This window comes from Protopterus annectens, chromosome 6.part1 (genome assembly GCF_019279795.1).
Source record: "Protopterus annectens isolate FY-2018-M chromosome 6.part1, PAN1.0, whole genome shotgun sequence".
Classification (NCBI taxonomy): domain Eukaryota; kingdom Metazoa; phylum Chordata; order Ceratodontiformes; family Protopteridae; genus Protopterus; species Protopterus annectens.
Window position 1 is genome coordinate 140,460,133 of NC_056738.1, and position 13,534 is coordinate 140,473,666.

At 36.6% G+C, this 13,534-nt stretch overlaps 1 long non-coding RNA gene across 2 annotated transcripts in view; it reads left to right on the top strand.

Moving 5' to 3' along the window:
• The window catches only part of LOC122805433, an 852,280-nt gene that overhangs the window by 465,596 nt on the left and 373,150 nt on the right, over window positions 1-13,534 (top strand). The window lies entirely within an intron of this gene.

Genomic DNA, 13,534 nt, shown 5'->3' on the forward strand with positions numbered 1-13,534 from the left:
ATTCAGATAGGATAAGCTTTATGCATGTTGAGCATGTTTTCCTTTAACACAGATCTATGTAATGTGAGTTGTTGATGTTTATATATACTATATAAATATATATATATATATATATATATATCTATATATATATATATATATATATATATATCTATATATATATATATATATCTATATATATATATATATATATATATATATATATATAATGTGTGTGTGTATATGTTTATATGTGTATATTTATATATATATATATATCTATGGTATACCTTCATTTGCATGAAAATGAAATGATCGAGTGGTCATATGAATGACTAAGAATATCAAAAATGAGTATGTGAACATTTCAAAATGTCGAATTTCATGTATTGGAATAATTTATTTTGTCCTTTTTCAAACACCAGCAGTGTTGTGCGATTTTAGTGTTTCCTGAGAAAATACATATAACGTAATCATTGACAGTAACTATGAGATGCATTCTGCAGTCTTATTTCCGTAGTTTGTTAATGTACTATCACTTTATGATGCTGTAGGCTGCATTTACATATGAAATAGTACGTATTTCAAAAGCATACATTAGCAAGCAAATACCTTCACCAGCAAAGTGTATGTTGTGACACCTATTCCATCAGTGATACTGAGTATAAACAGAGCAAAGTGCATACACTCATACAACTAAAATGAACAAAACTGTGCAACCAATTTCACAAATCCCGTTGGAGTGAATTCATTCCGGTTACATAACAGTTTTTCAAAGGAGGCTTCCTTATCAATAATGCGTTTCTGTTTAGGAGAAGAAGGTAAACAGAGTGAATACCTACTTCTAAGGTCTTCAACATGGTTTTGCTTGAGTTGTATGGCATTCAGGACATCAAGCAAATATAGAGTCTTTTTACCCATCAACTACATAGCCTCCTGTGCCATCCCTCTATGGCATTTTGACTACATGGATAACCCATTCCACATGTATCACTTTGATTCCAAAATGAGCTGTCAGATACTGGCAACACTCTTTCTGATGTTGTACCGCGCATGCCATATCTACGTGGCCTACCATAAATATAAGTTTCTTTAAAGAATGTACATAGTGCTTTCCCATTCTCTGGCATGTCATTTTCAATTTCTTCAAATGTGGTAGCAATATCAGAGGGTGAAACAAATGCAAGTGCTGGTATTTTTTTACATAACATAGCAAAAGACACATTATTGCCAAATTCCAGTGCCAGTTGCAACTTCTGAATATGCTTCCATACATTCTAACACAAATGGAACCAACAGCCTTTAGCAGCAGTACTGCTTAAATGTCTCTTAATAGCATTTACTGCTGCACTTTTGAAATCTGTCAGAACCATATTGGGTAATAATTGCAAATAATGCAATGTGCACAGTTCCAGTATTACACCCCAGAACATATCATAACATTCTTCTGTTTTATTTGGTAATATTCCATACACTACTGGAACAACTTTCATACTGTTAGAACTATCCAGAGCACAATGAATACTATATACTTGCCGACATTCTGTGGTACTAATTGGAAAAGTACCATATGCCAGTATATACTCAGATGCACACAACGTTCTCAGATTATCAGCAGTAATGATAACTACTATGTTTCTGTTATTTTGCATGTCACAGCTATGCTTTATTATGAAAGAACCATTCTTAATAGGTAGCATATCTGGTGTTAAATCTCTTAGCGAATGCAGGTCTTTAAATGTGGCTACTTTCTTTTCTTGTATCTATATCTACACATGCTCTGTTCCAAGGCTGTTGTGTTGGGTACGCCATTGATTACAGCTGTAGAGGTTGTAGCTAGCACTTCCGAAACTATTTTAGATGGGTCTTCTATTGAGTGCTCTGCCCGACATTTTAGATTATCCCTTACTTTAAAAACCTAGCGAGAAATATTCAAAACCACTGAGAGCACTGTGTAGGTCCTGGCTAGGATGTCTTGGACCCTAAATGTTTGGCGCATGCTAGTACTTGGGGTACTTAAAATAAAAAAATGGAAATTAAATGGAGGATTATTGGGAAAAACCCTGCCCCAATAATGCAAGTATCCAAACCAAAATGTGCAGCCAAGAGTGAGAGAAAGTTTTGCTTCCCAAGTGTTAAAAATAATAAAGAAAAAAGTCAATAAATGTTAAATCAAAGATAACGTGTTCCAAGCTGGTCTGCCATTTGCAGAAAACACCTTCCGTTAAAAAATGGTGAAATTGACAAAATAGAATTAAAGTTAAATTAAAATAAAAGACTTCAAGAGTTTTGGTATAATTCAAATAGTATCTCCTTTATTCGTGGTAGATGAGCGCAATGTTATTTTTGGTTTATACAAATCAAATAAGAAACATGAGTTACAGTAAATGAGTTTGTGAGGTAAACATGTGCTTCAAAACCATTAGGATTTTTAACTTATCATTTTACACTGGAACTACATCAAACTTTGATATCAGAACAGTGGGGCTTTTATTTTGCCCAACAATCCTGTTTTCGATAACAAAATCAACTGTACGTGTCAAACAAATAGGAGCCTACGACACCGGGGATGAGCAGGAAGAAAAAGATAATGAAAAAACTGTGTCGGGGAAACCTGAGTGGTGACTTATACAATTTGAATCAAAACAACCAATGGGGTGTGGGAATTAGTGTGCGGGATTCGCTTGTAGTCAGTTGGTTGGTGTATGTAGAGGGGTGTGGGTTGTGGGGTGGAAGAAAGACATGGGAGGAGTTACCTTTGTGGAGCGTAGTAGGAATGGTCTCTGGGTGGTGGGCAGAGCCAGTGAGTGTGTGTGGGAACTATTGCACAGGTTGGTGGAACTGTTCGCGGAGGTGTGGCTACAGAGGGGAGGAGAAGGCGTGACAGAAAATAGTGATGTAAATATAATGGGTGGAGTCTAATGTGCAGGAGTGCGACAGATTGGATGAAGATGGTGGGGTGTGTGTGGGTGTAGGAATAGATCGCTTCGGCTGTGTGAGATTACAAGTGGGTGGGGTGTGTTGCCCATGAGATGACCGGATAGGGCAGGGGTCTGCAACCTTCACTATCAAAAGAGCCATTTTGGCCCCTCTCCCCCTAAATAAAATTCATCAGGAGCCACAAAACCTATTTGAAAATGAAAATAACACAACGTATAAAGATTTTTATATAGTTATTCTCCTAAATATAAAAGAACTAAGTTTATAAGAGCAATATTTAAAATCCATCCCTATTTTTGTTCCTTTATTGGGATTGCTTTAGTGCTCTCAGTGTGTGTGTGTGTGTGTGTGTGTGTGTGTGTGTGTGTGTGTGTGTGTGTGTGTGTGTGTGTGTGTGTGTGTGTGTGTGTCTCATCTCTTAACCTCTTAGAACAAGAAATCTGGATAAAGCCATAAATAGTGGGGCACAAAGACCCAAAAATAGGGACATGACTTTTTGAATATTGCTCTTTTAAACTTGGAAAGTTGATGGAATAACATATTTTGCATTAGCATGAATTTTCTGTAGGGTATGAAGTCTGAAACTCAAATCCCTGTCTATTTTTTCTGACTTCAGCCCTCAATGATTTGCCAGAAAACCACAATTTTATGAGAAACAGACCAAAAAATATGAGGCAAAAGTCAGAACATTCTGCGAAAATCTGCACAGTTGAGAGTTAACTCCATGAGTGTGTGTGTGTGTGTAATGTATGGCAACAGAAATCATGTTATTCTAGCAAGTTTCTAAGAGCAATATTTAAAGTCCATCACTTGATCGCTTAGTGTGTGTATGTGTGTGTGTGTTGTGTGGTGGAGTGGCCATTATTTTTCAAAGCTATAGAGAGCCACTGCTGAAGGGTGGAAGAGCCACATGTAGCTCCAGAGCTGCAGGTTGCAGACCCCGGGATAGGGTGTCCCACTTGAGAAGGGGTGGAGAGCCGATGCTTAGGGAGGAGGCTGGAAGCAAGAAGGGAGGTGTCCCGTTGTGTGTGGGTGATTGCGTGTGGGTGACTGGGGGGGCGGAGCTTCATGGTAAGGGACCAACAAATACCTAAGGCAGATGGTGGGTGGGGCTAGTTGGTCTGAAACTGTTGACGGTTGTGCAAAAGGGATGTTCTCTCTGAATTGGGAATGCCTTTCTGGAGCAACTATATGTGTAAGAATTAAATAAATAAAAGGCTCCTGTAAAACGTTTGATAAAGTAAAATAAAACCCAGAAATAACTAATTAGAAGGCTCCTGTCTAACAATGATAAAAGTATAAATAAGACCCAGTTGTCATGTTAGTAAAATCCCATGGCCATATAGTGTTGTTAATTCTGTGAAATTAAATTTAAGTGGCAGAAAAAACATGAGCCATGGATTGCCCATTAAAAGATAAATTAAACTAAACATTAGCATCATTAATTATAATATTTTATTGTCATTCAATGAAACTCAATTAAGGAATGAGAAAAACAACAGATATGTATTCCCACTCACGGTATAGCCTATGTATACACTGTGTTAAAGGACAGGGCTAGTAAATTACTTATAACAGGGGACTGTATATTGAGGGAGTGATATAATGGGTTAATGTAAAACCGGTGAAATATTGACATAATATTAATAAATGCACATCTTACCTTGGTTCATCTAATAAGGTTACTAAGAGCACTTTCATCTATTGGGCTTCTTCTGATCTACCACAAGATACTAAACTAATGGCTATGTTAAAGCAACAACTAGTTTGGTTGAAATAGAAGCAAAATTAAAATCTAACAGTTGCTGATCATTTCAACACATTGCAAGTCTAGCACATGTAACAACAATTAGAAAACATTCAAAACATAAGAAATACAACATTTACAATGTAAAAGAGGTTTTAAACTGAAGGAAATAAAATAATTTGCAGCGAGTAGTTCCACATGTTCTGTTTTGAAATTTCCAATTCCGTATCCAGTCCGTGTTGCCTGTAAATCGTTTATAGTGAATAGTTAAAGATGACCTGTTTGGAAAATTTATTTTCCCTTGGTTTGTCCGTACTGCCTCTATGTCGTATCATACAGTATCATAAAGCCTCATCGAGGGCACATTTGAAATAAAAACACGACCTAAATTCAGCACCAATAAACATAAAATCTGAAAAATAAAAATAAAATTAAAGGGAGTCAAAGATATGTTATGAAAAATGAGTTTGTGACATCAAGCTTTCTTGGACAAGAATCGTGATTAAAGTGTGTGTGGAGCCAGCCAAGAATTAATTAGTGTAAAGCAAGTCAAGCACATGTATCAAAACTTAGAAAACATTCATAACATAAGAAATACAACACATATTAGATAACCGAAGTTTTAAACTGAAGGAAATAAAATCATTTGTGGCAAGTAGTTCCACATGTTCTGTTTTGAAATCTCCAACTCTGTAGCCTGTCTGTGTCACCTGTAAATCGTTTGTAGTGAGTAGTTAAAGATGATCTGTTAAGAAGATTCTTTTCCCTTGGCTTGTCCGTACGTCATATGTCATATCACAGAGTGAACCTAAAAGCCTCATCGAGGACACATTTGAAATAAAAAAAAAAAAAAAAAAAAAAACACGACCTGAATTCAAAACCAATCAACATAAAACCTGAAAAATAAAAATAAAATTAAAGGGAGTCAAAGAGATGTTATGAAACGTGAGTTTGGGACATAGAGCTTTCTCAGCCAAGAATCGTGATTAAAGTGTATGTGGAGTCAGCCAGGAGTTAATTAATATAAGTAGTATAATGTAATCACAACATTCCTGAAACTCGAACTGATGAAATCGACTTAAATAAATATAAATCAAGCACAAATAATAAGCCCTGCTACTTAATAACTCACATGAAAAAAATAATAAAAAATAAAAATATGCATCGAGGAAATCCAATAAACCTGAAAATTAAATAGGTACACAGACAAATAAAATAAAATAAAACAGTCAGTATGCTATGCAACAAAGAGTCCCATTCGTTCTTAAATTGTGTTCTTGTTAGTGGTATGCATGGTGGTTTAGCTTCCTGAGGTTCAGGATGCAGTTGATTGAAACATGCGTGTTCAGCCCCTGTCCCCGACTGGCGTTAAGTCTAATCTGCCACTCCAATCCTCTTTATTCCAGGATTAGGTTAGTGGGTCCTTGTAGCATACCTTTTTCCAGTGAATCGAGGATGTGGAATTTGAAAATGTTGTGATTAGGTTGGTTCTTGGCGTGACTGGCGAGTGCATTGTTGGAGCTGGCATATTTAATATCATGTAAATGTTGGGCAATTCTGTTTTTTACTTTAATAGTTTTTCTGACGTAGAATTTGGTGCATCTTGTACATTCAGCCCTATATACCACACATTTGCTGTTGCAGTTGTATGATCTGTTGCTCCTGTAGGTTGTGTTCGTGTTGGGGCATATGAAGTAGTCAGAGTTGCTGACCAATTTGCAGTAGCCGCAACCATTCTTATTGCATGGATAGGTTCCTGGTTTTGTATGGGGTAGTGGATCGGATTGTTTGCTGGCTTGCTCAAAAAACTGTTTAAGATTCTTATTTCTCCTGATGCTAAAGGAAGGGGTGTCGGGAAATAATGGTTCGATTGTGGGGTTGTTGCTGATTATGCACCAGTTGTCTTTAACGATCTTTTTCAGGTTTTGGAAATCTGTCGAGAAGGTTAGGATGATATCCAAAAACAAACTAAACAAACTGGACGTAATCTTTTATTATAATACGTAAGCGCTTTCAGGTTAAAAACCCTTCATCAGACAAACTTTGCATAATTACGACAGTCTTTATATATTAAAACATTTCTAAAAGCAACCAATTACTTTCTATACTTGACCCGCCTTTTCTTTAAGGCTGGTTTTAAAGGTACAGAACTATTAACCCAGGTGGGTTGTCAGCAGCCAACTGTATGATCCATCTTAACTCTGCATACTCTGCATCATTGACAATGCCCCCCCCCGCCTTCATCTGTGCAACATACAGAACCATAACAACAAAAGTATGATCTGGAAAGCTGGAAACATGCTGGTACAATGCATTATGTTTATCCTTCTGTCTAGTAGATGACAAATGGTGCAGTATTCTTGTTTTTAGCTTACAATTAGTTTTTCCAACATAAAAACTCAGACATGACTTGCAGCATGCCAAGTAAAACACATTCTCTGTATGGCAATCTGCATAAAACTCAAGTGTGTATTTTTTATTTGTAACAGGATGTATAAAATAATTTAAACCATTCACATTTGAACATGCTTTGCAATGCTTGCAGGGAAAAGTCCCTGTTCTCATGTGTGCAGAGGAAACACTGTTAGCCTTCTTATTTTTAAACCAGGTTCTATGCATAACATGTCTTTTATATTACTATTTCGCTTGAAGGTAAATCTAGGTTTCTCATCTAAAATACGCTTCAAGTGATTGTCACTTCTCAGTATCTTCCAATTTTGCTTAATAATATCACATATCCCATAAAGATTGTTACTATAACATAGCATTACCTTAGGTTTTCGGTCCTACTTATTAAATGGCTTCAACTTGTCTCCCTGCTGTTCTTTATTACCAGAAAACCATGTTCTAGCCCTGGCTTCCCTGTATATTTCCTGACTGTGTTCTGTGGATTCGTTTGTCCATTGTCTCTTGTGGGCCATTGTAAAATGAGGATTGGTGGTAGTAACCTTGTCCATCGTTCTTGTTATTGAAAAGGAAGTTTCTTGTTAGTTTCTATTGTTTTTTGCTTTTCGTTTCATTGTCGATTCCTTGTACTTTCTCTTTTATTGGTACAAGCTTGTTGTCAAGACCTGGGATTCTTTTGATTTTGTCTTTCATAGAGCTTATTAGTTCTTTGATTCTTTCGTGTTGTTCTTTGTTGTGGGCCAACAGTATGTCAAGTAGTCTGAGTCCAGTGTCTTTGAGGGCCCTATTACAATCATTTGTAATGATGTCATTCTTAAATTTGCAGAAGAGTCTTTTGTTAATAAGTCCTTTGGGAATCATTTTGTGTTGTTTGCAGGCTCTTAGGTTGGCAATGTCCCATTGTAAAAGCTTTAGATCTGTGATGTGTTGCTCCAGCGTTGTTAGTGTTTGGGCTTCTTTGTTGTGAGGGCTGTAGTTTGGATCAGCTGCCCATTCACAGTCAAGTGTAGGCTGTTCAAAATAGTATCTTAAGGCATCCATCTTGTAGTTTAATTTTAAAAGTTGATGTCCTCTCGTATATTGAGTTTCACGTGAGTGCCTTGTGCTTTAAAAATGGAATTTTTACCATTAAGGCGAAATCCAGTCCAACCAAGCGAGAAGTATTCAAAAGCACTGACAGCGTAGTGTAGGTCCTGGCTAGGATGTCTCAGGTCCTGAATGTTTGGAGCTTGCTAGTACGTGCGGTACTTAAAATTAAAAAAATGGAAAATAAATGGAGGATTATTGGGAAAACCCAGTTCCAATAATGCAAGCATCCAAAACAAAACGTGTAGTCAAGAGTGAGGGAAAGTTTTGTTTCCCAAGCATTAAAAATAATCAAGAAAAAAGTAAAAAAATAATAAATCAAAGATATTTTGCTGAAGCAAACGTGTTCCAAGCTGGTCCGGCATTTGTAAAAAAAAACACCTTACATTAATAAATAGTGAAATTGACCAAATAAAGTTAAAATTAAATTAAAAAAGATGAATTCGAGGGTTTTGGTATAATTCAAATAGTATCTCCTTTATTCGTGGTAGATGAGCGCAATACAATTTTTGGTTTATACAAAGCAAATAAGAAAATTGGGTTACAGTAAATGAATTTGTGAGGTAAAAAATGCTTCAAAACCATTAGGACTTTTAACTTATCATTCTACAATGGAAACCATAAGAACTACATCAAACTTTAATATCAGGTAGGGCTTTTATTTTGCCCAACAATTGTGTTTTCGACAGTAAAATCAACTGTACGTGTCATACAAATAGGAACCCACGTCACTGGGGATGAGCAGGAAGAAAAAAAAATGAAAAAATGATGTTGGGAAAACCTGAGTGGTGACTTTTTACTTTAAAAACTCAGCTTGTAAGACATGAGGAGCATGGTAATGTGGGTTACTCTTTAATAATCTATACCCATCAGTATCGCTCTCTGTAACACATCTCCCTTTACATCTCCTACTATTTTTACGTGTGCAACACCAATACTGTTTCATCTCTACAGATTGTTAAGGTAGAACTGATACCCTTCAACAGCCAGTAACTGACATCCCTCTTGAGTCCTTGTCGTACTATAAACAGAATTCAAAGTATCAGGTGCATATTCTTCCATACCCGCTTAATTAACCTCCAATAATACAGTCACATTACAAAAACAAATAACTTACATTCTGATTGTAGCATTAGAAGGTGTTATTTAATAAGAAATTACCTGCATTTTGTTTCACTGTGTGTAGTACTTGTATAATAATCCAAGGTTTGATTTCTGAAATATGCCATTCAGAACAGAAATGTCACAGGTAGATAGTTGCCAGTAATAATCCCAGTTTTGTTCTTCCTCAATTGCTCTCATAAACTACTCATGGAATAGTAGTTTTAACAACTATGTAACCAAATTACGCATTACACTATGCATTACATGCATTACGTTGCACAATGGTGTGTGAAATAAAGATCTGCAACATGAACTCAATTATGACAACTTTATGCGACTATACAGACATGCGATGCCTAATGTTTGAACGGCATATATGCGAGTATCACTTAACACTCGCTCAATAGTCAAAATGTTTTCAATTTTCTGGATTTTCCATGCTGTACGTTCGACCTTTCAGCTACCACAGAAATGCTATTCATCCAAATGAAGGTATACCATATAAAAAACACCGATTGTACTGGTTAATCCCATAAATGTTTACTAAGTGATTGTTTTATATTGTGCTTATCAGTTTAGTGCCATGTTCTGATAATTTGCTCGATACAGCTGTATAGTTACACATATTACTGTGGTTCTCTAACAGTATACTTCCTTCTAAAACTACGTTGAGCTTACATTCATAAACTTGCTTATATTTCCCAACACCTACCACATTTTCCCTTACAGCAAGCCAATAGCAAAATTCAGACCAGGACAGTTTCTTATTGCTTTCCTAAAAATAAACAGTTATAAACAAATATGTATTACTGTCCTTTACATCCCTCCTGGTAAAAATATAGCCATTCTGGAAGATATCATACATTGGATATCCATAACATTTCCACAAGAAAAAATACTGCTGGGTGATGTGAATGTCAATTGGTTGGACATAAACTCTAATTCCCCTGAATCTAGCATGAACTTGTATAGTTTCACACAACTAATTAATAGCCACACACATTATAGCAGGACATCAAATTCCATATTAATCTGGATCCTAGTATCAGATCCTAGCAAATACTCCAGCACAGGTACAATGTCAGACTCTCTCAGTGATCATTTTCCCAATCTATACGACCAGACATTTTACACATCCAGCAGCATATTTATAAAATAGCATGCAACTTTTACAAGTTTAACCCAGAAATGTTCATTACGTTACTATTATCTGTTAACTGGAATTTCCTAAAAATCCTCCCCTTAGATGATGCTGTAATGCTGTAAATGAATTCAGTACAACTTTTCTAAATATCTTAAATATCCTTTCACCTCCTAGACCAGTGATGGTGAACCTTTTGGGTTTGGTATGTCAAAAGCTCCTGGCACAAAATAATTCAGTGCACTTCACATGAGCAATGAATGCAAAAGCAGTGTCTTTGCTAATTCGGGTGTTGGTGATTGCTGACGTGTCACCCAAAATGTTGTGGCATGTGTCACCTTTGACACACGTGTCTTAGGTTCACCATCACTATCCAAGATGGAAGAGACTAAAAACAAATAATGCATCTCTGCTATCCAAAAAGAGTAGATGCTAATGCAGGGTAGAGAAAAAGCATGGAAAGAATGTCAAAAATATAAAACACCTCAATATACTGAAAACTTCAAAATGCTTCACAATCATACTAAAAAGCAAATAAATGGAGACAGAAAATATATATACTATAATAACTTTCAGAATAATACTCAACACAGCCCTAAAAAATTTAGGACATTCATTAAAGAAATCTTTCATCCTGGCCAAAAATTCAACCCAAACCCCTCACCCGATAGCCACTTGAAACTGCAATACAGTTCAACTCTTATTTTATAGATAGTATAACATCTCTAACCAAGGATTCCTCAACATCTAATCCCAACCCTGTCCAACAGCCACATATTACCATATTCTCTTTCACCTTCAAACCTGTGCCCACATCCTATACAAAACTACTTTTAAACTTAAACCGGGCTCTTCTACAGCTGATAACCTTCGAAGTGAGTACCTAAAAATAGCAGCCAGTAGCATTGCCTGTTCTGTCTCCATCCATATAAATCAATCAGTCTAGGAGTCCCACATTCCCTCTGTCTGGAAAATGTCAAACATTATCCTTCTGCACAAAGGAAAAAATTCAACGGACATTAATAACTTTAGAACTATAGCAATCTTATCTCCCCTCACCAAAATACTTGAAAAATGTATTTGAAAACAATTGCTAGATTATCTCCTGCAGGAAGAACTTCCGTCCCTTACACAACATGTCTTCCATCATACCCATAGTACCAGCACTGCCCTTGTAACCTCTATAGATACTGTCAATAAAACTAGAGATAATGGTAAAGTAGTCTCCTCCTTATTTCTAGACTTGTCTGAAGCCTTCAACACAGATTGTCAGAGCAAACTTCCACTTCAAATGTTCTCACTAAGTCTCTCTCAGCTCACCCTTCTGTGGTTCAAAAGCTGCCTGTCCAATACATATCCATCAGTAAAATGGCACTCCATGCCTTCTTCTTACCTCCCAGTCACCAACAGTTTACCATAAGGCTCTATCCTTGATCTCCTCTTTTTTAACATTTTCATCAACAACCTCTACTCATTCACACAACAGGCCGCCATAATACAATAAGCAGATGATTCCACTCTTATTTGCACATCTGACAACATGGTACACTGCCAAAAAATTACTCAGGAAGCTTTGACAGCCACTGAAACATAGCTTCGTAACTCACAGCTCATGCTCAACCCAACTCATGCTCAACCCAAAAAAGACTAAACTACTATTTTTTCCCGAAATCCCTCTCTCATGAAAAAACAAAAACAAAAAAAATTAAAGTCTTCTCTCTTGATGATACAACAATTGAAGTCACTTCTCATAGCAAATTATTAGGGGTGATTGTGGATGATAATCTTACATTCGACCTGCATATACAAAATTGCATAAGAAAAACTCATCAAAAACTAGGGATGCTATAAAGAGCCAAAAACGTTCTCACCGACACAACTGAAACTACACCTGCCACTACTTACCTCCTCCCCACACTTCTTTATGGCACTCCCATCCTCACTAACCTCTAGCCTTCACAAAAAAATAAAACTTGAGTGATGCTGTAAGAAAGTTGTTGAATTTGAGGCAAATACCCCTTTCAGAACCCACCACTGTATAACACTAAAAAGTCTAAATTGGTTAGAACTGCCTCATCAGCTAACATATGCAAAGCTTCTTACCATCTATAACATTATCAGGCATCCATCTACCTGTGCAGCACTAAAAAACATTCTACACAACTATGGTCCCAGTTGGACATTGCGATCCATTGAACAAAAACTCCTGTCTGACTACAAACCTGTCAAATCTGCTGGGCACTGTCTGTACTTGTGCAAGGTTGCTAAGGCTCAGAACTCCTTACCTGTATCCATTAGTCAGTACCCTCCCTCCCATCTTTCAAAACCACTCTGAAAGACTTCCTGTCTAAAATTTGGCTGTGCTCTTGCTCAAAACCAGGATAAATTCTATCCCTAAATGTGAACAAGTACCTTTTCATTCCTTATAACTCCTTACTCTCCCTTCGTCACTTAATTCCTTACTTCTATCAAATCCTCTTCCCTGACTTTCTTTCGAAATTTACCATAAACCTGTTTTTCCCTCAGTTCAAATTGCAGTTCCTGTTTGTATTAGACTAACTTACCTATAATTTCTCTACAAACTGTATAAAATTTCACTAATATTAAACAATTGTCATATAACTTGTATAAATTCTTAACCAATGTTTTTATATTGTATCTAATTTGTTGTAAATCTTTAAATTGCAAATACAGCAAGAGGTTCTCCAATTCCATTCTCAACTGCGGTGCCTTCTATGCAGAGTCTGCATGTCCTCCCTGTGTTTGCTTGGGTTTCCTCCAGGTGTTCCAGTTTCCTCCCACATTCCAAAGACATGCATTAGGTGGATTGGACACTTTAAATTGGCCATAGGTATGAGTGTGCGTGCGAGTGTGTGGTGTGAGTGTGCGTGCGAGTGTGTGGTGTGAGTGTGCGTGTGAGTGTGTGGTGTGGAAGAACTGTGGTAGGGATAGCCACCCGGTGGTGTAAACTTTGGTTCTAGATGGTTGTCACTGAAGAAGTGACACCCTGACCTCATGTGCAAATATGGGAAAAAGGGGTTATAGATGAATGAATTTAAACTGCAGATGTTTTTGTTTTATTTTTGAAGACTGTAAAATTATTGTTCTTAAACTGCTTTGTAATAATTTGA